Raw genomic sequence first — 26,809 nt, 5'->3', positions numbered from 1 at the left:
CTCTCACCCCCTCCATCCATCCCTCTCTCTCTGCCTCCATCTCTCTCCTTCCCTCTCCCTCCCTCCCTCTCTCTCTGCCTCCAGCTCTCTCCTTCCCTCTCCCTCCCTCCCTCTCTCCCTCCATCAAAACCACTGATCTTTACGGCAGCCTCCCAGAAAACATTGTGCTGGCTACATCATCAAAACATGGAGCAACCTCAAGGTTGATTCAGCCTTCCATCCTTCCCAGGTGGGTAAAATGAGAACCCGAGTATTGGGGAGTCATATGCTGCCTCTTTAAACCACTTAGAGAGGACTGTAAAGCACTATAAAGTGGTATATAAGTGCTACTGCTATTAAGCTGGCTAAATCTAACAACAAAAGCAGAATAAGCAACAACCAGGAGAGCTGTACTTATAAAAAAATCATTGGTTTGGTTTTTTTTTTAAGACAAAAGGTCTGTTTTCCCTAGGGTAACTAAATCCAGAGGTTAATGGGGCATAAAACGGATCCCTGGGACCACTAATGTAAGATCCGGTGCTTCTGGATGTTACAAGAGATTTAATTGCCACCATACGTCCATGAAATCTTAAGTCTTAAATCAACCCAGACAGACCAAAGCTTTCACTCCGACCGTAGCAGGGAATCCAGTTATTCAGCAAAATGTGTAACATGATCGGCTTGTTCTCCTAATATCCAAAAAGAACATATGGTTAAAAATATCTGTAAAGCATCTCTCCCTTTGAGATCACACGGCTTGGGGTTTTTGTTCTATCCATCCTGCACGAGGATGTGCTAAAAGGGACAGGGCGGCTTTGAAACTACAGCAGGGACCGCGGTAAATATTTACAGTTTTTTTAACGTACATTACAAAGACTTCTGTTTGCAATTTTTTTTAAAAAAAAAAAAAGCCTAGCACCTCCAAGAAAAACATGTTGGCCAGCCCTGTGTCCTACACACTCATTTTCTACTTATAAAAATATCACTCGTTGACTTGTTTTGAAATAAACAAGACACTGTTAAGTCTGCACTGCTACCCACTCGCAATCTGGAGTCGTATCCTCAGCTTTCTTATAGGTAGAGAGATTTATCTGCCGTCCAAAATGACAGAATTGTATCTAAGTAGCCCAATTGCAAAATAAAAAATATAAAAAATTACAGTCCGATGATTATTCTCCAACTCGGGAAAGAAAAGGTAACAAGGTTTTGTGTCTCTCACACATACAGTGATACCTTGTCTTACAAACTTAATTGGTTCTGGGACGAGGTTCTTAAGGTGAAAAGTTTGTAAGACGAAACAATGTTTCCCATAGGAATCGATGGAAAAGCGATTAATGCGTGCAAGCCCAAAATTCACCGCGCATTTTTGCACTGCTGGGATTACCCTGAGGCTCCCCTCCATGGGAAACCCCACCTCTGGACTTCTGTGTTGTTGGGATGCTGCAGGGGAATCCCAGCAGGGGAATCCCAGCGTCGCAAAAATGAGCGCTTCGCTGGCAACAGAAGTCCGGAGGTGGGGTTTCCCATGGAGGGGAGCCTCAGGGGAATCCCAGTGCTTTGGCTGGCAACGGAAGTCCAGTGGCGGCGGCGGTGGGTCTGTAAGGTGAAAATAGTTTGTAAGAAGAGGCAAAAAAACCTTAAATCCCGGGTTTGTATCTCGAAAAGTTTGTATGACGAGGCGTTTGTAAGACGAGGTATCACTGTATATAAAAGGTTTTTCTATTGGGAACAATACGAGAAAAAATTGAAAAAAGCCAGATATATTTAATTTTGCACAAAACAACCACGGCAAGAATAATATTTGCACAATATTGGAAAAAATGAAAATGTACCGACAGAGGGAGACATAATAGAAAAAAATAATTGCGGAGATGGATAAATTAACATTGGAATTAAAAAATAAGGAAGATTCGGAATATTATGAATGTTGGGGCAAGTTCTACCGCTGGCTGGAGAACAGGAGAAAGTAACAAATGTATAATTAGTAATAATATTATTAACTGGAATGATTTCTTGGTGACAAATGGGTTAAGGGAAAATAGACATAGGATTAGATATAGAAATAAGATCAATGTATACGTTATCACCTTAAGGTTTGACTACTGCAATGCTCTCTACATGGGGCTACCTCTGAAAAGTGTTCGGAAACTTCAAATCGTGCAAAATGCAGTCGCGAGTGCGGTTATGGGCCTCCCTAGGCATGCCATATTTCTCCAACACTCCACGGACTGCATTGGTTGCCGATAGGTTTCCAGACACAATTCAAAGTTTTGGTAATGATCTATAAAGCCCTACATGGCATCGCCTTCTGCTATATGAGTCCCAGCGACCGATTAGGTACCACAGAGTCGGTCTTCTCCAGGTCCCGTCAGCCAGACAAGGTTGCTTGGTGAGGCCCAGGGGAAGAGCCTTCTTTGTGGGGGAGAGGGGGTGGCCCTCTGGAATCAGCTCCCCTCGGAGATTCGCACTGCCCTCACCCTCCTCGCCTTCCATAAGAGTCTTAAGACTCGTCGCCAGGCTTGGGTCAATTAGGTCTTAGCTCCCTGGCCAACGAAATGAAATATATGTTTTATGATTGAACTGGTATGATTGGGATGTGTCTACGGAGAGAGGCGGCATACAAATCTAATAAATAATAATAATAATAATAATAATAATAATAATAATAATGATTGGTTTGTAATTTTGAATTTAATTAGATTTGCTGTTGTACTGTATTGTTATATTTGGCCACACACAGCTATATATATAGTTACATATATTATATATTATCTTGCCAAAAAAAGTTAGGTTGTGAGCACAATAAGAAATGTAACAAGATTTGCTACACAAATGTCCAATATCTATCTATCTATCTATCTATCTATCTATCTATCTATCTATCTATCTATCTATCTGCTATCTATCTATCTATCTATCTATCTATCTATCTATCTATCTATCTATCTATCTGCTATCTATCTATCATCTGCCTGCCTGCCTGCCTGCCTGCCTGCCTGCCTACCTACCTATCTATCTGCTATCTACCTATCTACCTATCTACCTATCTACCTATCTACCTACCTACCTACCTACCTACCTATCTATCTATCTATCTATCTATCTATCTATCTATCTATCTATCTATCATCGTTGTCTGTCTGTCTGTCTGTCTGTCTGTCTGTCTGTCTGTCTGTCTGTCTGTCTGTCTGTCTGTCTGTCTGTCTGTCTGTCTGTCTGTCTATCTATCTATCTATCTATCTATCTATCTATCTATCTATCTATCTATCTATCTAATTTGACTTCTATGCCGTCCAATCCCGAAGGACTCAGGATGATTTACAGCAGTATAAAAATTACAATTAACAACAATAATAAAAAAAAAAAGTCAAGTGGAAAAAAACCTAATTTCTAAAATCATCATTAAAACTAAGACAATTTAACAGCATACATATTAATCATTCAAACCAATTTGTATTAACCATTTAAATGTCCTTTGTTTTGTGTGTTATGTATATATGTGCATAAATATATATATTTTTTGTATTAAAGGAAAAACGGTTTGGTTCCGTGGACCAACTGAACTCCACTCTTTCTCTCCCTCTCTAGTTCTTGGTGTCTTCCGTAGACTGTTGACGCGTTCGGTACACACGTACACTCGTCCACCCACTACAGTGTAGGTGGCAAACTAGCAAAGAGCGTCTTTACCTCGGCAACCGGTGCCAACAGCGGTGTTTGGGCAGCTGGGAAGTCAGCCTGGGCAAGTCTGGTGATTTTTTAAATTTTATTTTCTATGCTTTGGAGCGAACATGTTTCTCGGAACAATACCAAGCTTGTTCTTCCCAGAGCTGCAGTATGTCGAAGAGGTTATTATTTCTGTTGTGTACAAATGGGAAGGCAGAGTCTGCCAATTATACCTCTGCCTCGTTGGCTTTAAACGCCGGTGAATGGAGAGGGAGGCGCAGTCTCGGGAAGGGTTACAAAGCCGCGGTGTGTTTTCATGTGAAGATGGAACTTCTGAAAAGTTTACACTGGCTCAGAATGTCACCCAACCAACCATGTTTTGGTGCTTCTAACTCTGCCTACTCTCCATACTTAAGTACAGTACCTCTACCTAAGAACGCCTCTACTTACGAACTTTTCTAGATAAGAATCAGATGTTCAAGATTTTTTTGCCTCTTCTCAAGAACCACTTACACTTACAAACCGGAGCCTCTGAAACTGTAACCGGAAAAGGCAGAGAGAAGCCTCCGTGGGGCCTCTCTAGGAATCTCCTGGGAGGAAACTAGGGCCGGAAAAGGCAGGGAGAAACCTCGGTGGGGCCTCTCTAGAAATCTCCTGGGACGAAACAGAGCCGGAAAAGGCAGGGAGAAGCCTCCGTGGGGCCTCTCTAGGAATCTCCTGGGAGGAAACAGGGCTGGAAAAGGCAGGGAGAAGCCTCCGTGGGGCCTCTCTAGGAATCCCCTGGGAGGAAACAGGGCCTCTACCCTCCCTGTGATTGTCCCAATCGCACACATTATTTGCCTTTACATTGATTCTTATGGGAAAAATTGCTTCTTCTCACAAACATTTCTACTTAAGAACCTAGTCACAGAATGAATTAAGTTCGTAAGTAGAGGTACCACTGTATACCGCTTCACAGTGCTTTACAGCCCTCTCTAAGCGGTTTACAGAGAGTAAGCCTATTGCCCCCCAAAATCTGGGTCCTCATTTAACCGACCTCGGAAGGATGGAAGGATGAGTCAAGCTTGAGCCTACTGAGATTTGATCTGCCAAAGTGCTGGCCCCTGGTGATCAGCAGAAGTATCCCGCAGTACTGCACTCTAACCACTGTGCCACCAAGGCTCACCTTATTCTATTGGAAACCAGAATAATTGGCTAGGAAGTTCATCACCAAAGGGATGAAACATCCATAGAGTCTCTCATCTGCACCTCTATAACTGTCTGGTTTGGTGCTGCAACCCAACAGGACCGACACAGACTTCAGAGGACAATCAGAATTGCAGAAAAAACTATGGCTGCCAACCTGCCTTCCATTGAGGACCTGTATACTGCACGAGTCAAAAAGAGGGTGGGTAAAATATTTACTGACCCCTCACATCCTGGACACAAACTGTTTCAACTCCTACCCTCAAAACGTCACTACAGAGCACTGCACACCAAGACAACTAGACACAAGAACAGTTTTTTCCCGAACGCCATCACTCTGCTAAACAAATAATTCCCTCAACACTGTCAGACTTTCTACTAAATCTGCACTTCTATTCTACTAGTTTTTCTCAACATTCCTTTCACCCATTTCCTCCCATGTTGACTGTGTGACTGCAACTTGTTGCGTATATCCTAAGATCTGTATAGTCTCTCAATCTGTATAGTCTGGACGACAGAAGGAAAAGGGGGGACATGATCGAAACATTTAAATATGCCAAAGGGTTAAATAAGGTTCAGGAGGGAAGTGTTTTTAATAGGAAAGTGAACACAAGAACAAGGGGACACAATCTGAAGTTAGTTGGGGGAAAGATCAAAAGCAACATGAGAAATTATTATTTTACTGAAAGAGTAGTAGATCCTTGGAACAAACTTCCAGCAGACGTGGTAGATAAATCCACAGTAACTGAATTTAAACATGCCTGGGATAAACATATATCCATCCTAAGATAAAATACAGAAAATAGTATAAGGGCAGACTAGATGGACCATGAGGTCTTTTTCTGCCGTCAGACTTCTATGTTTCTATGTTTCTATGATTTTTATTAATATTGCTTCTTCGTTGCTTATTTGACCCCTACGACAATCATTAAGTGTTGTACCACATGATTCTTGACAAATGTATATTTTATTTTATGTACGCTGATGTTGTGGTTCAGCCTGGGACCCCTCCGGGAATGGCTGATTTGCTGTCGGTGTCCAGCTCAGAGGCTGAGGACCAGGAGGGGCAGACTGACGACGAAGCTGAATCCCAGGCTGAAGATGAAGGACAGCCAGAGTTCCACCAGGGGGAGCTCTCCCCAGCAAGCAGCCTGGATTCCCTGGGGGAAGATGCTAGTGACTTCATAGATATGCGACAGAGGAGAGCTAACGAGAGAAGAACGCAATTGGCTAGATATTTCCAGCATTAGAGGTCACAGCTGGGTTTGGGTGTGGTGCTCTTGGGAAAGGATAAAAGGCGGCCCCACCCTTCCTGGCTTGTGGAGTTTTATCTTGGAGATTCGTGAGACCTGTCTGTGAACTTTGGTGGCTACAATCCTGGTTTGTGCCTTGGACTCTTGAAACCTTGGGGGGGGGGGTGCCAGCAAGAAGCTTTTGGAATTGACTGGACATCAGGACCCTGTTGTAAAGTATTGTAACCTGTCTGCTGTGAAGACAGGTTTTCCTTTGTGCTTATTTTTTCCTGCTATAAATTACTTTTGGATTTTACCAGAGTGTCTGGCTGTTTTTTCAGTGGGTGTGGAGGTCTGGGAAAACCCAGACAGAACAGCTGAGAGCATATGCACCAAGACAAATTTCTTGTGTGTCCAATCACACTTGGCCAATAAAAATTCTATTCTATTCTATTCTATTCTATAAATCTTAGCACTTAAGAGTTTATTCATCCTCGTGCATTTTTTTTTCTTTTGAGGGTATTATGCCATCTTCTGCCCAGCAGCAATTTTTCTTAGAGTTGCATTATTCATCCAAACCTGTGCTCTGTCAGTTCGTAATTCCACCCTTCTGTTTTGCTTTCTCCACCAATTTCTCATTTTCTTCTGATCTCCGCACTTGAAATTTCCAGGGACTGGAAATGTTTATTGTTCTTTAACGTCTCTACTACATTTTCCTTTTTTTTTGCTACCGGCCCTCTGATCTCAGAAAGAGCAATCTAAAAATAAATACAGAGTTGGCCAAGGCAAATTAAACATACCAAACCTTTAGGAATGTCGCCGGTGATTGACAATTTGGATCATAAAGGTGGGACCACCTTCCTACTAGGCCAACGATTTAATTGGTTTTGGTTGAGTGTATTGAGTACACTCAACTATAATGGCTTGAGAAGCATAATTTATGACTTAAGCCCCATGCCTTATATACATTGTTTATTGATTTTACTCCTTGGAAGTGAGAAAATCTGGGTTTCCACAAGCTTTCTCTAGAGAGAATGGTGGGAAAGGTTCACCAGAGGTCTGTCAAATGTTACAGTATGAAAAGAGATTTTTTTTTTTTAAAGATCATAATACAGTGGTACCTCTACTTACGAACTTAATTCATTCTGTGATCAGGTTCTTAAACTAGAAAGGTTTGTAAGAAGAAGCAATTTTTCCCATAGGAGTCAATGTAAAAGCAAATAATGTGTGCGATTGGGGAAACCACAGGGAGGGTGGAGGCCCTGTTTCCTCCCAGGAGATTCCTAGAGAGGTTCTACAGAGGCTTCTCCCTGCCTTTGCCGGCCCTGTTCCTCCCAGGAGATTCCTAGAGAGGCTCCACGGAGGCTTCTCCCCACCTTTTCAGGCCTTGTTTCCTCCCAGGATTTTCCTAGAAAGGTCCCATGGAGGCTTCTCCCCACCTTTTCAGGCCTTGTTTCCTCCCAGGACATTCCTAGAAAGGCCCCATGGAGGCTTCTCCCTGCCTTTTCCAGCCCTATTTCCTCCCAGGACATTCCTGGAGAGGCCCCATGGAGGCTTCTCCCCACCTTTTCAGGCCTTGTTTCCTCCCAGGACTTTCCTAGAGAGGCCCCACGGAGGCTTCTCCCCGCCTCTTCCGGTTACAATTTCGGAGGCTCGGGTTTGCAAGTGGAAAATGGTACTTGAGAAGAGGCAAAAAAATCTTGAACTCCCGGTTCTTCTTTAGAAAAGTTCATAAGTAGAGGTGTTCTTAGGTAGAGGTACCACTGTACTCCATGGGCAGGCCATTCAAGAAGCATTATCTAAGGAAGCTTCCTTAGGAAGGGCTGAAAGCAGTTCTTATTTACATAGTAACATGCAAAAATGAGCAGGGCAGTGTGTTAGGATTGGCTTCAGGCAGAGGTGGGTTCAAATTTATCTCACTGGCGGTTTGCTTCCTGATGCACCATATGGCCACGACACATGGCTGTGCCTTGTGGGCGCATTCTTCATGCACATGCATGCCACTAAAGGACGGCTTGTCTTGGGTGCTACCGGTTCACCCTCCAAGGCCGTCGTGGGCGCATATGCATCCTGTGGTCACCCATGTGCCCGTCGGCATGAAATATGGCTTCTGCGCATGTGCAGCAAGTGAAACCCCATGCAAGGATGCCCTCGCTTGTGAGATTTTGGTGGTTTCCGCTGATATTTTTGCTTCTGCGCATGCGCATAAGCAAAAAAATCTCAAAAATCGCCGAAATCTAGCTCGTGTCAGCATCTTCCTATAAAGTTTCACTTGACGTGCATGCGCAAAAGTCAAATCTCATGCAGGGGCGCATGTCAGGGACATGCAGCCTCGTGCTCATCCTGGAATTTTCGACCGGAATAGAGCACCGGCTGCTGCCCACCCCGGTGCATGCGCAGTGGCAAAAAAATCAGAAAAATAATCCGCGCCCAAAAGTCAAAACCAAGATGGCAACGCACGCATCAAGATTTAATTTAATTTAATTTAATTTAATTTAATTTAATTTAATTTAATTTAATTTAATTTAATTTAATTTAATTTAATTTAATTTAATTTAATTTAATTTAATTTAATTTAATTTAATTTAATTTAATTTAATTTAACTTAATTTAATTGTATGCCGTCCCTCTCCGAAGACTCGGGGTGGCTCCCAACAACAATAGATACAGTAAACAATAATACAAATCCAATTAATAAAAGCAGAATTAAAACCCCTTAATATTAAAAAACATTGCAACATAGTCATACCATTCTCAAGTGCTATAGTCAGAAGAGAGGGGGGAGTTAATCCCCCCCATGCCTGGCAGCATAGGCGAGTCTTTAACATCTTACAGAAGGCAATTCAAATCTCCAGGGGGAGGTTGATTCCAGAGGGCCGGGGCCTCCACAGAGAAGGCTCTTCCCCTAGGTCGACAGGACCCGGAGATGCCAGAAACTCGGCTTCTGCACATGTGCAGAAGAAAAAAAACCTCGAATAAAATTCCCTTCAAAAAAAAAAAAGTTGGTGGCCTCCAAGGACCTGCGCCAACCAATCCATGAAATCATTCTGACGTCATCATCAGGTTTCTATCGGAGGAACTCACCTCTGGATTCTGGAGAAAAGATTTGAATAGAGTGACTTATACTTACCTGCATATTCCAAAGTCTACTTCCTCTGTTTAGTCATTCATTTTGTAAGACTTACTGGCTGCCCAAGACTGTATGACTCTGAACAATTCATTCTTGCAGTCTGGTATCTATTGCTTGGTCTGGCCTTGTTGCTTTGACTTAAATCCAAATTGCTATATAGGATGTGGATCGTAATTCCACTCCCCCTCTAAAGAATAATAAATTGACCTTCGGTTATGTAGCACCATTTGCTAAAACAGGTTCTGCGCTTGCCAAAAAAAGAGATGATGTATTCCGGTAACCCAAGTTTAAAAAAAATAAAGACCTAGAGTAAATTAAACTTTGACAAATACTTAAATCAAAGCAATTTAATTTAGATGGGTTGGAAATATTTTGGCTCAGGACGAAAGTCACCAGTTTGCTTGGGCTGTTAGCTTCCTACTGCTGGAGTCATTAATTTTGATTTTTTTATATATAAAAAAAGAGAAAGAAAAAGCAATAATGCATAATCAGTTTAGCTGGAAACTGGCTGAGATGCTCACAAATTGTAATCATATGACCCTGGAAAATTGCAACTGCTGTAAATACATGGTAAGTTGCCAAGGCCCACATTTTGATCACATGACCATGGAGATGCTCTGTTATACCTGCAAAGACTGATCCATGTATTAAACATGTGGCCCAGTGGGAGGCCCATATTAAAACAACATGGTACCTCATGTGTGGCCAGAATCTGAAAACGATATTTAATACAGCACAATTTCTGGCTAAAATGGTCTGACTGAGACTCACAAACGTGGGCCTGATTGGAGTAGATTGCAAGGGCGATGAAGAAATATAATTTACTCCATTTTATTCTATTTTATATGTTTCTGGATTAAATTATTGTATTTTAGCCTGTAACTATTGTATTTTATCCTACTCTCATTTTAAATTGTTCAGAATTTTATTGGTGATATGAGTTTGAACGTGTACATTGATATGGCCTAGAGGCTAATAGATAGATAGATAGATAGATAGATAGATAGATAGATAGATAGATAGATAGATAGATAGATAAATAGATAGATAGATAGATAGATAGATAAGTAGATAGATAGATAGATAGATAGACAGACAGACAGACAGACAGACAGACAGACAGACAGACAGACAGACAGACAGACAGACAGAAAGCTTAATAGTTTTTAGTAGTTTTAAATAAATTTTATATGTTTCGGAGATCATGATGGCTACTGCTTCTTCATTTATAACTATATTTGGAACTTGCATTTTTAAGACAATTAATATAGATAGATAGATAGATAGGTAGGTAGGTAGGTAGGTAGGTAGGTAGGTAGGTAGGTCTGTCTGTCTGTCTGTCTGTCTGTCTATCTATCTAAATATAAATAAATAAATAAATAAATAAATACTGTAGCATCCCTTGGGATTCCCCCAGGCCGAGAAGGGCGGTTTATCAATCAATCAATCAATCAATCAATCAATCAATCAATCAATCATATACATCTACCTCCCTCGATCATCTCTCTCTCTCCCCCCTCTCTCTCCTCTTTCTCTCTCTCCTCTTTCTCTCTCTCTCTCTCCTCTCTCTCTCCTCTCCCTCTCTCTCTCTCTCTCTTTATCTATCTATCTATCTATCTATCTATCTATCTATCTATCTATCTATCTATCTATCTATCTATCTATCTATCTATCTATCTATCTATCTATCTATCTATCTATTAACCCCACTACTGGTAGATCTCATAAGTAGGCATTTGATCATCCAAGTATGCTACCACATTCAATGCATGGATTAGACAGAGGGGAACCTGAATTATAACCTCTACAAGAACTTCTGAAATCTTTCCATAAAATATAGAAACTTTTATGTAAAGGATATAGAGAAAGACTGTTACGAAATGGAGGTCTAATGACTTGTCCTAGCTCTTTGCCAATTTCCAATCAAGTTAACGGCCCAATGAAAAACTTCATGACTTGGCTGTGAGTCAATTAATTCAGGACTAAGATTCATTCCCTGCCTTTTAACCTCCATTCCACAACATTTCTCTGCCAACCATCTTCCGTCGATTGAACTCTAGTTCCGAGTCCTTTAAAGGTACAAGTTTCTACCAGGGCTCCTCAAACCTGGCAACTTTAAGACTTGTGGACTTCAACTGCCAGCTGGCTGGAGAATTCTGGGAGTTGAAGTCCACAAGTCTTAAAGTTGCCAAGTTTGAAGACGTCTGTGACCTCAACACTCACAAAGCACCTGGCCTATAGCGGTGGCGGAAATGAAATTGAGCAATATTGCTGGAACCACTTCAGAGTTGAGCAGAAGGGTTATACAGTGGTACCTCTACTTACAAACTTAATTCGTTCCGTGATCAGGTTCTTAAATAGAAAAGTTTGCAAGAAGAAGCAATTTTTCCTCATAGGAATCAATGTAAAAGCAAATAATGCGTGAGATTGGGGAAACCACAGGGAGGGTGGAGGCCCTGTTTCCTCCACCCTCCTAGCGAGGCCCCATGAAGGCTTCTCCCCACCCTTCCCAGCCCTGTTTCCTCAGAAGAGATTCCTAGAGAGGCCCCACGGAGGCTTCTCCCTGCCTTTTCCGTCTGTTTCTGCCCAGGAGATTCTTAGAGAGGCCCCATGGAGGCTTCTCCCCGTCTTTTCCGGCCCTGTTTCCTCCCAGGAGATTCCTAGAGAGGCCCCACGGAGGCTTCTCCCCACCTTTTCCGTCTGTTTCTGCCCAGGAGATTCTTAGAGAGGCCCCATGGAGGCTTCTCCCCGTCTTTTCCGGCCCTGTTTCCTCCCAGGAGATTCCTAGAGAGGCCCCACAGAGGCTTCTCCCCACCTTTTCCGGCCCTGTTTCCTCCCAGGATATTCCTAGAGAGGCCCCACAGAGGCTTCTCCCCACCTTTTCCAGCCCTGTTTCCTCTCAGGAGATTCCTAGAGAGGCCCCACGGAGGCTTCTCACCGCCTTTTCCGGTTACAGTTTTGGAGGCTCGGGTTTGTAAGTGGAAAATGGTTCTTGAGAAGAGGCAAAAAAATCTTGAACATCCAGTTCTTATCTAGAGAAATTTCGCACGTAGAGGCATTCTTAGGTAGAGGTACCACAAAAGATACATAAATGAGCCGGGGTGGTGCAGCAGGTAGAGTGCTGTACTGCAGGCCACTGAAGCTGACTGTAGGTCTGAAGGTCAGCGGTTCAAATCTCACCACCGGCTCAAGGTTAGCCTTCTATCCTTCCGAGGTGGGTAAAATGAGGACCCAGATTGTGGGCGCAATATGCTGGATTTCTTAAAAAGTGCTATTGCTAACATGTTGTAAGCCGCCCTGAGTCTAAGGAGAAGGGCAGCATAAAAATCGAATAAATAAATAAATAAATAAATAAATAAATAAATAAATAAATATCAGTAAAATAAAAAATATAAATATGTAAATATGAATGGTTTGAATAGGAATGTGTGACTGTATGAAATAATACGATATTATTGTATTTATTTATTTGTTTGTTTGTTTATTTATTTGTTTATTTATTTATTCATTAATTTATTAGATTTGTATGCCACCCCTCTCCGTAGAATCGGATATAATATAATAATATGCACATTATTATAGGATTTAATGAAATATCCGATGCGGCAATGAATGTTTGCTGATATTATAATTTATTTTGTTGTTGTTGTTGTTTTGTTTGATTTTTATTATTATTTTTTCATTGTCGTTATTTATTTGCCTGTTTTAAAATATATTTGAGAACCAATAAAATTTATTTTTTAAAAAAAGAAAAATTAATGAAATATCCGACGTAGCAATGCAGAAATATTGAATGTTTGCTGATATTATAATTTATTTTGTAGTTGTTTTTGTTTGATTTTTATTATTATTTTTTCATTGTCGTTATTTATTTGTTTTACAATGTATTTGAGAACCAATAAAAATTTTTTTTTGAAAAAAGAAAGAAATAATAATTTAAAAAGCCAGTGACAAATGTCACGAATCAATAAGGGTCCCGCTTCTGAGAGCTTGGCGCTGCCCGATGTCCCAGGGATTCTTGGTAACCTCCCTTCTATCCCTCTGCAGGTGTGCCTGCTAAGCTGTGTTGGAGCAAGTGAGTAAACCCAGGGAACACAAAAGAAACATCCCGTTTTGGATGTTAACTTCAGTCATCAGAGACAGACAATGCGGCCAGTGCCATGGAAGGAGAGGGGGGCGGAGAAGGGGTTGCTGCCAACTCCATTGTCCACAACTGAATAGTTCCTCCAAAAGGGGTTATTGAGCCAATAGACAAGATGATGGATTAACAACACATCCAGCGTCCAAGATAAAAAGAATGGTGGAAGTTCACTTCGGGGTTGTTAAAATGCTAATCTGGTTCAGTTAACAAAAAGCTCACTGCAAGTGGGAAATAAAAAGTTTTTTTGGGGGGGGGGATACACTTCATACCCGGATGCAATGCAGTGTAAATTATACAGTGGTACCTCTACTTACGAACTTAATTCGTTCCGTGACCAGGTTCGTAAGTAGAAAAGTTTATAAGAAGAAGCAATTTTTCCCATAGGAATCAATGTAAAGGCAAATAATGCATGTGATTGGGGAAACCACAGGGAGGGTGGAGGCCCTGTTTCCTCCCAGGAGATTCCTAGAGAGGCCCCATGGAGGCTTCTTCCCACCTTTTCCGGCTCTGTTTCCTCCCAGGAGATTCCTAGAGAGGCCCCATGTAGGCTTCTCCCTACCTTTCCTGGCCCTGTTTCATCCCAGGAGATTCCTAGAGAGGCCCCATGGAGGCTTCTCCCTGCCTTTTCCGGCCCTGTTTCCTCCCAGGAGATTCCTAGAGAGGCCCCAAGGAGGCTTCTCTCCGCCTTTTCCGGTTATAGTTTTGGAGGCTCGGGTTTGTAAGTGGTTTTTGAGAAGAGGCGAAAAAATCTTGAACACCCGGTTCTCATCTAGAAAAGTTCGTAAGTAGAGGCGTTCTTAGGTAGAGGTACCACTGTAGTTAGTTGCAACTTTGGGAAGCCATCGTGACGTCTATTGTTAGAGGCAAAACAAGTCTTTAAATTTCAAAAGCAATCTTCCCCCCTCCTCAACCCCCCCACCCCTCCACCAAACCATATGCCCACATTGCAAATGTTGAAATTAATATGCAACAATCTGTTGGTTCTACGCATATTTCTGGAACCTTTGAAAAATAAGGCTAAAACTTTAACTTTGCTCTTCAAGAGTCCAAACCAAACATAGAAACACAGAAAACTGACAGCAGAAAAAAGACCTCATGGTCCATCTAGTCTGTCCTTACACTATTTCCTGTATTTTATCTTAGGATGGATATATGTTTATCCCAGGCATATTTAAATTCAGTGACTGTGGAGTTGCCAACCACGTCTGTTGGAAGTTTGTTCCAAGCATCTACTACTCTTTCAGTAAAATAATATTTTCTCACGCTGCTTCTGATCTTTCCCCCAACTAAGCTCAGATTGTGCTCCCTTGTTCTTGGATTCACTTTCCTATTAAAATCACTTCCCTCCTGAACCTTATTTAACCCTTTAACATATTTAAATGTTTTGATTATGTCCCCCCACTTTCCTTTCTGTTGTCCAGACTATACAGATTGAGTTCATGAAGTCTTTCCTGATACGTTTTATGCTTAAGACCTTCCGCCATTCTTGTAGCCCATCTTTGGACCTGTCCAATTTTATCCATATCTTTTTGAAGGTGAGGTCTTCAGAACTGAACACAGTATTCCAAATGGGGTCTCACCAGCGCTCTGTATAACGGTGTCACTATCTCCCTCTTCCTGTTTGTTATACCTCTAGCTATGCAGCCAAGCATTCTACTTGTTTATGTTTGTTTATGTTTATTGGATTTGTATGCCGCCCCTCTCCGTAGACTCGGGGCAGCTAACAGCAGTGGTAAAAACAACATGCGACAATCCAATACCAAAACAGCTAAAAACCCTTAGTATTTTAAAACCAATCATACATACAAACGTACCATACATAAATTGTAAAAGCCTAGGGGGAAAGAATATCTCAGTTCCCCCATGCCTGATGACAGAGGTGGGTTTTAAGAAGCTTACGAAAGGCAAGGAAGGTGGGGGCTATTCTAATCTCTGGGGGGAGTTGCTTCCAGAGGGCTGGGGCCGCCACAGAGAAGGCTCTTCCCCTGGGTCCCGTCAAATGACATTGTTTAGTTGACAGGACCCGGAGAAGGCCCACTCTGTGAGACCTAACTGGTCGCTGGGATTCGTGCGGCAGAAGGCGGTCCCGGAGATAATCTGGCCCGGTACCATGAAGGGCTTTATAGGTCATAACCAACACTTTGAATTGTGACCGGAAACTGATCGGCAACCAATGCAGACTGCGGAGTGTTGGTGTAACATGGGCATATTTAGAGAAGCCCATGATTGCTTTCCCTACCACCTGACCTTCAGATTCCATCTTTCCGGTCACCTGGAAATGGACTTCAGAAGTAGAAGCACCCTTGCTTCATCTTTGAAAAACAACCTCAACAGCAACAACCACAACAAAAACGCCAGGCTTTTGTGAACAGCTGGGAGGACCATTAGGGCATGAAAGGGGAAAGGAAACAGCCCAGAGATGGGCTGAAAAACAGCGTGATAATGTTCATAACAGGATTTTTCACTCAGCTGTTTTTCCATGGAACGTGGGAACAAAGATCTCAACATATTTCCCTTTCAGCTTGAAGTTGGCAGCTACAACTTCATAAAAGCAGCTCAGATGGATTTTAATGGCGACTGCAACAGCTTATCAGAAGCAAAGAAACAAATCATAGAAACATAGAAACATAGAAGTCTGAGGGCAGAAAAAGACCTCCTGGTCCATCTAGTCTGCCATTATACTATTTTCTGTATTTTATCTTAGGATGGATATGTGTTTATCCCAGGCATGTTTAAATTCAGTTACTGTGGATTTATCTACCACGTCTGCTGGAAGTTTGTTCCAAGGATCTACTACTCTTTCAGTAAAATAATATTTTCTCATGTTGCTTTTGATCTTTCCCCCAACTAACTTCAGATTGTGTCCCCTTGTTCTTGTGTTCACTTTCCTATTAAAAACACTTCCCTCCTGGACCTTATTTAACCCTTTAATATATTTAAATGTTTCGATCATGTCCCCCCTTTTCCTTCTGTCCTCCAGACTATACAGATTGAGTTCATGAAGTCTTTCCTGATACGTTTTATGCTTAAGACCTTCCACCATTCTTGTAGCCCGTCTTTGGACCCGTTCAATTTTGTCAATATCTTTTTGTAGGTGAGGTCTCCAGAACTGAACACAGTATTCCAAATGTGGTCTCACCAGCATTCTATATAGTGGGATCATAATCTCCCTCTTCCTGCTTGTTATACCTCTAGCTATGCAGCCAAGCATCCTACTTGCTTTCCCTACCGCCTGACTGCACTGTTCACCCATTTTGAGACTGTCCTCGACTGCCCTCTCAGGATTTTTTTTTTTTTTTTGGACAGAATCAACAATTGGGATGTTTTAATTTGGATGCCAGATTTTAAAGAGACACCCCCTGTTGTGGTTAGCTCCGGCCCAGCTCCTGCCCCAAGGACTGTGGATGTGGGGGAGACATCCACATGCTGCAGGCCTGTTTTGCCCTCCCCGGTGGAATCTGCTGATGAAGGCTCCTCTGACCAAGAAGACATGAGTGATAGGGAGGAGGAGAGTGTGGCAGACAGCTCAGAAGGAGATCAATTATCTAGCTCCTCATTGGATTCAGAACAAGAGTTAATGATACAGCCACACATGCGGAGAACGATGCATAGGCAGCAACAACTGAGAGATTATTATCAAAGAAAATGAGGCCACCTGTGGTTGGGTGGGGCTGTGGTCATTAGCGAGGCTGCTATAAATAGCAGCCTGTGGGTTTGGCCATTGTGGAGGATTATCTGATCCTTGTGTTTCGTGACTGCTTTACTGACTTTGACTTTTTGTGTGCTGATTTTTCCCCGCTTTGAAACTAAACCAGGGCAAAGTGTGTTTCACTTTGTGAAAGAAGAAGGACTGTGAATTGCCTCACAGCTGCAAGCTAAGTATCACAGGACTGATAAGGGACTTGTACAAATTACCAGTTTGTTTGGAGATGAGTGCTCTTTGCTATACCAAAAGAGGGCTTAGTTTATGTGACTTTTCATTATAACGAACATTGTTTTGGATTTTCAAATGTGTGTGTGTCTGAACTTTGTACCTGTGAATTTTGGGGAGGATTCTACCAGAGAGCCTGACAGAACAGATGCCAGATTTTAAAGAGACACAACCACCCCAAAAAAACCCCCACCCTTCGCCATCATAAATGCTCTCCCGTCCATCCAATTCCAGAACTGCTACTGGAGAATGTTTTTTTAAAAAAATTTCTGCAACTGGGAAAAGTCACATTGACATGCTAGGCTAAAATTAACAGATATATTTAATGAGCAGATATATAATCGCTTTGTTTCTTAATGGAGCAAAAATAGTAATTAAAGAGCTTTCTTTTGTGAGTCATTGCAATTGCAGATCAAAGTCATAATGGTGATAATACATTTTATTTACATTCAAAAAGATCCCATCCCAGCCATGCACAAAGCTCCCAGAAATAACCACAATCTGCAGAATTTCCTTGCTGGATATTGAAAGGGATAGACAAACATCGGAGACCAGAATACGAAAGCCGGCTGCTCCCATCTCCTGAACAATACTGTAGCAACAACCAAATAACTGACCTGAAATAACTCTCAAGTCATGGATTTTTGCACAGTCAGTTCTGGCACTTAACTCCGATGTCCTGGCTGCAAATGCTTAATTATCTTTTTGCACCCAGTTCTAAGTGCTGTGTTTGCGCTGCCGATAAACAGAGTGGACAACTTAGGCTTGAGGCCTATCCTCTTGCAAACAAAACCATGCGTACAATCAAGATAGCTCAGACTGACTTGTAGGAACTGTGACAATGGCATTTTTGGTTTAAAAAAATGTGCAAACTTTGAACTTATTTCAAAGATTTGCATGGCCCTCTGTGGGGCTGGCAAGAATAAACCCACAGAATCATAAACAGAGTATAGTATAGTATAGTATAGTATAGTATAGTATAGTATAGTATAGTATAGTATAGTATAGTAGAGTAGAGTAGAGTAGAGCAGAGCAGAGCAGAGCAGAGCAGAATAGAATAATGAATAGAATAGAATAGGAGAAGGAATAGAATAGAATAGAATACAGAAAGTTTAGGACTAAGACGCCTTAAACAAGATCTAAGTATTGCCCACAAGATCATATGCTGCAACGTCCTGCCTGTCGGCGACTACTTCAGCTTCAACCACAACAACACAAGAGCACACAACAGATTTAAACTTAATATTAACCGCTCCAAACTTGACTGTAAAAAATATGACTTCAGTAACCGAGTTGTCGAAGCATGGAACTCATTACCAGACTCCATAGTGTCATCCCCAAACCCCCAACACTTTACCCTTAGATTATCTACGGTTGACCTATCCAGATTCCTAAGAGGTCAGTAAGGGGCGAGTACAAGTGCACTAGAGTGCCTTCCGTCCCCTGTCCTATTGCTTTCCTATATCTCCTATACCTTTCTTCTATTCCTATATCTCTTCTTCTATTCTTTCATTGATATATTCTATTACTTTACCTTCTTTTCTATTATTTCTTAGATATATTTTACTATGAGTATCTCCTCTATAACCTTCATCATGTATTTTACTATGTGTATATAGATATATACCCACTAAAACCCTCATTGTGTATTGGACTAACTAACTAACTAACTAAATAAATAAATAAAGGAATATAACAGAACAGAATAGAATACAGAAAGAGTAGGGTAGGGTAGAGTAGAGTAGAATAGAAGAAGGAATAGAATAGAATAGAATACAGAAAGAGTGAAGTAGAGTAGAATAGAATAGGAGCAGGAATAGAATAGAATAGAATAGAATAGGCTTTATTTGGCCAAGTGTGATTAGACACACAAGAATTTGTCTCCGGCATAGAAACTCTCAATGTACCTGCAAAACAACAGAGTAATAATACTAATGATAAAAGCCATCCCCCCTCTAAATATTGGACTATATTGACCCCCCACTTCATCTGAAAACTTTGGTCCCCTTGCATCCTTATATGAGGTTTCCCTTCTACATAGAAAAAAGGTAAAATTATTCCAGAATGCACCAGCTTTCGAAGTCGACAGGAGAATTCTATGCTAAGCTTTGACATGAGCAGTCACAGAAGGACTCTTTGCTTGGAATGACAGCTGAGAACCAGTGGCCCAATAAGAGCTAAAAAAACTAGAACGTCCAGCCAGGAAAGTCCATGGTCCTCTTGTGATTCAACAGGAAAGGGTAAATGGGCATGGCTAGTTTAATGGAAAGAAGGACCATGGAAGACATGATAGCAGCTTTCCAATATCTCAGGGGTTGCCACAAAGAAGGAGGAGTCAAGCTATTCTCCAAAGCACCTGATGGTAGAACAAGAAGCAATGGGTGGAAACTAAACAAGGAGAGAAGCAACTTAGAACTAAGGAGAAATTTCCTGACAGTCAGAACAATTAATCAGGCTCACCTTCAGAACTCATTACCTGACTCAGTAGTGTCAACCCCTAACCCCCAACATTTTTCCCTTAGAATATCCACGATTGACCTCTCCAGGTTCCTTAGAGGTCAGTAAGGGGCGTGCGTAAGTGCACCAGTGTGCCTTCCGTCCCCTGTCCAATTGTCTCTCCTTTATCTCCTTTATCTTTTCTTCCTTTCAAATATGTTCACCTATACTTTTATATCTTTTCTTCCATTCTTTTCTTTATTTATATTATTACACATCTATTCTCTTCAATGTGTATTATGTATTGGACAAAATAAATAAAGAATAAATAAATTAAATAAATAAAGTTGTGAATGCCCCGACACTGGAAGTTTTAAAGCAGATGTTGGATAACCATCTGTCTGAAGTAGTGTAGGGTTTTCTGCCTAAGCAGGGGATTGGACTAGAAGCTCCAAGATCCCTTCCAACATTGTTGTTGTTGTTGTTGTTGTTGTTGTTGTTGTTGTTGTTATTATTATTATTATTATTATTATTATTATTATTATTATTATTATATGCATTCTGGGAGGTTAGCCGTTGGAACAGAAACAGCCTGGAGCATTGCCTGTTTGTCTGGCAGGGACACTACACAATTTATTTATTTATTTATTTTATTTATTATTTAGATTTGTATGCCGCCCCTCTCCGCAGACTCGGGGCGGCTCACAGCGAGATACAGCAAATCATGACAAATCCAAATAAATTTAAAATATTTAAAAAGATTTAAAAAGAACCCCATTTACTAACAAACACACACACAAACATACCATGCATAAATTGTACATGCCCGGGGGAGGTGTTTCAGTTCCCCCATGCCTGACGGCAAAGGTGTGGTTTAAGGAGTTTACGGAAGGCAGGGAGAGTAGGGGCAGTTCTAATCTCTGGGGGGAGTTGGTTCCAGAGAGTCGGGGCCACCACAGAGAAGGCTCTTCCCCTGGGGCCCGCCAACCGACATTGTTTAGTTGACGGGACCCGGAGAAGGCCCACTCTACAAAGCATGCTGAATATGTGATGTGATGTTGACAAGGAGGCTCAAGTAGGAAGGAAAAGATGACAACTTGCTTAAGGAGACAAAGATGCACATCAAAGCAAGGAGGTTTTTAAAAGAAACCTCTAGTTTTCCCTTTCAGCCTTCCTGCCTTGAAAAAATTCCAGGTGAATTTCTACAACTCAACTTTCTGTTAGACGTTCGGTGATGTAGTTAAAGTTTATGATAGACAAGTGTGTGTGTGGGGGGGAGAAATAGACAACTTGTGTGAATTTCTATTTGTTGGAGGCAGAATAAATGTTTGTACAGAGCCTGCCAGCTGAATATAAAACACCCTTCACTCAATACACTAAACGTGGTGATCATTTACTGGATTTTTCTGCAGAACTAAAAACTCGAGTTCCCTTTCAAAACAGATACAACCACAACGAAGGGACAACCTTTCATTACTGTGTGCACAAGATAAAGTTGGAGAGACCTTGCCTGAACACGTTTGCAAAACTAAGCTGCCTTTTCAAATTATCCCCTAAGTCTGGAAGCAATCCCACCTCTCAGCAAGAAAGCAGCAAATACTATCGGCAGCTTTGATAACAACCTGCATGCAGCTGTACAGAAATATTGCAGAATTATTCTTGCAAATTCAAAAGCGAACAATAAGCTTCTCTCAAGTACAGCACAGCTTAGGTTTTGATCGGCAAAAGAGTTTGAACAAAACTTCTGAAAAAGTTCGCAAAGCCCTGCTTTTTTTTCCCTGAAAGGAGTGCCAAACAACATTTATATAATGATCCCTGGGGGGATTATTTTGGAAAGGGTTACATTAGCAGGAGGCAACTTTCAGGATACTTCTGATGGCAAGAGGAATAGTAACTCTCCAGAAACGTTAATCTTCAAAGCCCAGCATTTATCCGTGGATTGTAGCCAGTCAGTTGTTTTTACTGCTGATGTACACAGAAATAAAAATAAATGTATCTTCCCTTTATGCCCTCTTCTGGATTAGGTTCTGCCTCCACAGCCCGCCCCTCCATAAATCTGAAACAATGTCGGAGCACACCAGATCTGCACAAGGCTGTGACATTTCATTTCATGCACGTCCAACAGAAATTATACAGCAGCAAAGGCGGCGAGTTATCTACTACTACACAGAAACCAGGGGGGGGGGGAGTGACTCACTAGTTTTAAGGCAAGTCTGTTGCTGGGCCTAACCCAACCCAACCGACAACATTGTAACTTACCCCAAAATTACTAAAGCGAGAGTCCCCCAGAATCTCCAAAGCGCTCTGCGTCACACATCCGTTCAGTTTTTGCTGTTGTCTACGAAGGCTGAAGTTCAAAACCAGTGGAAAAGGAATCAAAGAGAAGGAGGCAAACCATCAGGGATTCCCCAGGGTTTGGTTTTTTTTAAACTCAGGAACGAGGTTCACCTTTTACAACTTTCTCAGTGTAGCCAACGGGGACCTATGGAGCAATTCTGTAAAGAGAAGAGACAGGAGGAGACATAAGTTTTAGAAACATAGAACGTAGAAACATAGAAGATTGGCGGCAGAAAAAGACCCCATGGTCCATCTAGTCTGCCCTTATAATATTTCCTGTATTTTATCTTTTATTTTATTTATTTATTGGATTTGTATGCCGCCCCTCTCCGTAGACTCGGGGCGGCTAACAACAATGATAAAAACAGCATGTGACAATCCAATAATAAAACAACTAAAAACCCTTATTATAAAACCAAACATACATACAGACATACGATGCATAACTTGTAATGGCCTGGGGGAAGGAATATCTCAACTCCCCCATGCCTGGTGGTATACATGAGTCTTGAGTAGTTTAGGATGGATATATGTTTATCCCAGGTATGTTTAAACTGCTGAAAGTTTGTTCCAGGCATCTACTACTCTTTCAGTCAAATAATATTTTCTCACTTTGCTTCTGATTTTCCCCCCAACTAACTTCACATTGTGTCCCCTTGTTCTTGTGTTCACTTTCCTATTAAAAACACTTCCCTCCTGAACCTTATTGAACCCTTGAACGTATTTAAATGTTTCGATCACGTCCCCTCTTTCCCTTCTGTCCTCCAGACTCTACAGATTGAGTCCATGAAGTCTTTCCTGATAAGTTTGATGCTTAAGACCTTCCACCATTTGTGTATGGACTCCTTCAATTTTATCGATACCTTTTTGTAGGTGAGGTCTCCAGAACTGAACATAGTACTGTATTCCAAATATGGTCTGGCCACATTTGGGAATACTGCTCTCTCCCTCTCTCTCTTTTTTTTTTTGCCTTTCAAGCTTTGGCTTTTGGCACAAGAGGAAGAGGAAGGCCAGCGATGAGCCCTGCCCTGTTTCCATCCATAATTGATGGAAAGACGGACAGGCAGATGTGCCTACCTCCTGATTCCAAGGCTGAACTCCAATCGGATCCAGCAAAGGAAACTATTCAATCTTTCAGAATTTAGTTAACACTCAGCAGGCTGGGTAGGCAAGTGGGTACAGGAGACCCACTAAGGCAAATAAGGATTGAGTGTCAACTGGGCTGGGGAGGGAAGGGCTTGCTTCACACACCTATTTTCATGCCCCCCTTTTGAGGTAGAGAGCCACCCCCCTTCTCCAACTCTGGGACCTGTGAGCAGCAGCTTTGTCATCTGGATTGGCTCACCCTTTTCCTTGCGACGGGGGTGGGTGGGGGGTGTCACTTTTGTTTTGGTTTAGTCCCATGAAAGGTTCCAGCTGCCAAGAGGGAGGTGAGACCCTTCGGACCCCAAAGGAAAGAGAGAGAGGGGGGGAAGAGAGAGTGAATAGAGAGAGAAAATGTTTGTGTGTGTGAGAGAGCAAACAAGAGAGAGGAGAGTGAGAGTTAGAGAAATGAGAGAAAAGAGAGAAAAGAGAGGAGATAGTGAGTGAGAGAGCAGAATGTGTATGTGTGTGTGTGTGTGAGAGAGAAAGCAAGCAAGCAAGAGAAGAGAGAAGAGAGTTAGAGAAGAGAGAGAGAAGAGATAGAAAAAAGAGAGTAGAAAGAGAAAAGAGATGAGATAGTGAGTGTGAGACACAGAGAGAGCAAGCAAGAGAAGAGAGAAAGAAGTGAGAGTGAGAGAAGAGAGAGGGAGGGAAGAGAGAAAAAAGAAAAGAGAGGAGATAGTGAGAGGGAGAAGAGAGACAGAATGTTTGTGTGTGAGAGAGAGCAAGCAAGAGCAGAAAGAGAAGAGAAAGAGAGGAACTAGTGAGGCAGGGGAGAGAAAGAAGAATGAGAGGGAGGGAGGGAAAAGAGAAAAAAGAGAAAAGAGAGGAGATAGTGAGAGAGAGAAGAGAGACAGAATGTTTGTGTGTGAGAGAGAGCAAGAAAGAGAAGAGAGAGGAATGAGAAAGAAAAAAGAGGAGAGAGAAGAGAAAGAGAGGAGATAGTGAGTGAGACAGGAGAGAGAAAGGAGAGAGAAAGGAGAGAGAAAGGAGAGAGAGAGAGAGAGAGAAGCTGCCTTCTACAAACCAGGGACCAATTTGCGGGAAGGGACACCCAGAGATCATCAAACCAACCCAACAGCTACTCACTTAACTCCCAAACCGTTATTTCCCCCTTACTCTCCCAAACACACCTCCTAGCTAATCGGTGCAGATTTTCCAGAAGAAACGAACAAGGGGAATGAGCCCCCTGCCGCCTAAGAAGAACAACTTGGGGGAACCGAGTTAAGGGATTTGGGGGGGGGGGGGTGTCTTTCCGGAGATCGCCGGCTCCTCAGTCCCAGGGGCTTGTGGAGAGGAGGGGTCTGGCCAAACCGGACCCGTTGCTGTCCTGAGTCCCGATTCTGCACTTCCACCGATTCTGCACGTCGACCCTATCCCCGCAGGGACCTGGCAAAAGCAAAGCGCCGGAGGCGAAGTTTTAAGCGGCCAAGCTGGCCCGGGGGCTGCGATCAGTCTCCCCGGTTCGTTCCCCCCCTGGGGAAAGGAGGAAGGGGGGAGGGCTCCAATTTCGAACCAAGCGCCTCCGGCTCAGCCTTCCAGCTGCGGCGGCGGCTGTGGCGGCCAGCTCAAAGCCCGCGTCCCCTTCCTTCCTCTCCCCTTCTTCCACCATTCGCGGCCCGTTGGTCAGCCTCCTCCTCCTCCGCAGCGCACCGGGCGCCGACTTCCACCCCCCGCAGCCGCTTCCTCCGATCCCCGCAAAGCCCTTCGACTCGCAGCCGGACGGCTCTTCCAATCCACGGAGCTGGGCCAGCAAGAAAGGAAACCCCACCACCACCCCGGTCGCCTCTCCTCCTCCTGCGGTCTCTTGAAAGCAGAGCCCCCCCTCCCAATCTTTCCGACACCCCCCTCTCTTCCTCTACCCGCTTCTGACCCGTGTCAACCTACCGGCTTCGAATCCAAAGCGGGGCCGTGGCCCCCTTCTCCTCCTCCTTCATCGCCGCGCGCCCTAGACCCGACCGCCGTTCCCATTTGCCAAGGGAAACAGGAGCGCAAGCGGCAGGAGTTCGGGTGGCTTTCTCTCGCTCGCTTTTCCACCCCCCCAGGCCAGCCCGGGAGGAGGAGGAGGAGGGGGGTCAAAGCGAAGCGGAGCGAGGGCCTGGTCCTTCCCCGTCTCCTCCCCTCTCCTCCCTCCCTTGCAACTTTTCAGGAGGGAGGGGGAGAGAAGAGGGGAAGCTCTCGCCAGTCCGAGTGAGTGCCAAGGCACTGATTTGCGGAGACTAGGGCTCAGTCCTCCCTCTGATCTCGGGACTCTGATCTTCCTCCTCCTCCTCCTCTTGTTCCTTCTCCTCTTCCTCCTCTTCTTCTTCCTCCTCTTCCTCCTCCTTCTCCTCCTCTTGTTCCTCCTCCTCTTCCTCTTTTTCCTTCCCCTCTTCCTCCTCTTCCTTCTCTTGTTCCTTCTCCTCTCCCTCCCCCTTCACCTCTTCCTCCTCCTCTTCCTCTTGTTTCTTCCTCTTCTTCTTCCTCCTCCCCGCCTCCTCCTCTTTTTCGTCCTCCTCCTCGGCGCCCCGCTTTCCTGCCTTGGCTTGGCGCGCACCTCGCCTTACCTTGGCGGGTGGTGGAAACTGGAAAGCGAAGGCTGAGTCCGGGCTTAGCCGGGCAGAGACGCGGCTCCTCTCTGCGCCTTGGTCCTCCTCCCGGGCGGCATCTCCCCCAAGAGGCCGAGCCCCCACGATGCCAGCCAAACCGGCCATCCGAGCCCTCTCGGGGGTCGCTTCCCTTGCGGAGCCTCCGGAGTCGGTGGCGCTTCCTTTACGCAGGGTTTGGGTAGCTTTGTCCCCGCTGCTTCGGCGGCCTCTGGAGCCGCTTTCCCCACTCCCGCTGACCCTTCGCTGGCCTCCTCCGCCTCCGAGGGAGCCGCTTCCAGCTTCCCGGCCGCTGCGTTCCCCTGGCAAGGCAGGGACCGAATTGGGAGGAGGAGGAGGAGGAACCGAGGGTTGGGAGGGGAACAGAGGACGGCTCCGGTTCCCGTCCCCTTGGCTTGGATTAAGCCGAGCTTTTGGCACAGGCCAAAAGGAGGAGAAACAATGGTTGGCAACGGCCCGGGAGCCCCGAAAGTTCCCCGAGCTTGAGGGCCAATCCTTCCTTCCTTCCTTCCTTCCTTCCCGCTTCGTTTCCCCATCCTCTTCCCATTGTGTCGCCCTTGCCCGCTCCCCCCACGGGTCCTTTCTCTCCCTCCCGCGCATCAGTGAAGTTGCCAATAGAAGCCAGATAAGTAGAGAAAGACTTCAATCGAATAGCAGAGGGGCACACAACCAGCCTCTTCTCTCTCTCTCTCAAAAGGACTGTTTCCTCCCAGTTTTAATTCCTCTTCCAAAAGAAAGGCCTTACTCTTGGCAGAGTATCCCAAATGCTTTTACAGATAGGCTCAGGGACCATGAAATAATGGAGGAGGGGGAGGAAGACAAGGGAGGAAGAAGGATGGAGGAAGGAGGAGGAGGAGGGAGGGGAAAACAAGGGAGTAAGAGTAAGACAAGGTAAGGGAGTAAGAGTAAGACAAGGTAAGAAGGATGGAGGAAGAAGGAGGAGGAGAAGAGGAGGAGGAGGAGAAGGAGGAAGAGGGGAGTGGGAGGAAGACAAGGTAAAAAGGATGAAGGAAGAAGGAGGAGGAGAAGAGGAGGAGGAGAAGGAGG

At 43.6% G+C, this 26,809-nt stretch overlaps 1 protein-coding gene across 6 annotated transcripts in view; it reads right to left on the bottom strand.

Moving 5' to 3' along the window:
- SEMA6D (semaphorin 6D) overlaps window positions 1-25,220 on the bottom strand; it is a 94,581-nt gene extending 69,361 nt beyond the window's left edge. For 4 of the 6 annotated variants that reach the window (XM_070763170.1, XM_070763169.1, XM_070763171.1 and 1 more), the window contains exon 1: window positions 21,957-22,028. The gene's annotated coding sequence lies outside the window, so the exon portion shown is untranslated. Of the gene's footprint in view, window positions 1-21,956; window positions 22,193-25,064 lie in introns of those variants that run through there. The other 2 variants (XM_070763168.1, XM_070763172.1) reach the window with 1 other exon arrangement.
- Window positions 25,221-26,809: the final 1,589 nt, after the last annotated feature.

This window comes from Erythrolamprus reginae, chromosome 10 (genome assembly GCF_031021105.1).
Source record: "Erythrolamprus reginae isolate rEryReg1 chromosome 10, rEryReg1.hap1, whole genome shotgun sequence".
Taxonomy (NCBI): Eukaryota; Metazoa; Chordata; class Lepidosauria; order Squamata; family Dipsadidae; genus Erythrolamprus; species Erythrolamprus reginae.
The sequence above is the reverse complement of the archived record's forward strand: the minus strand, read 5'-3'. Positions and strand labels throughout refer to the sequence as shown.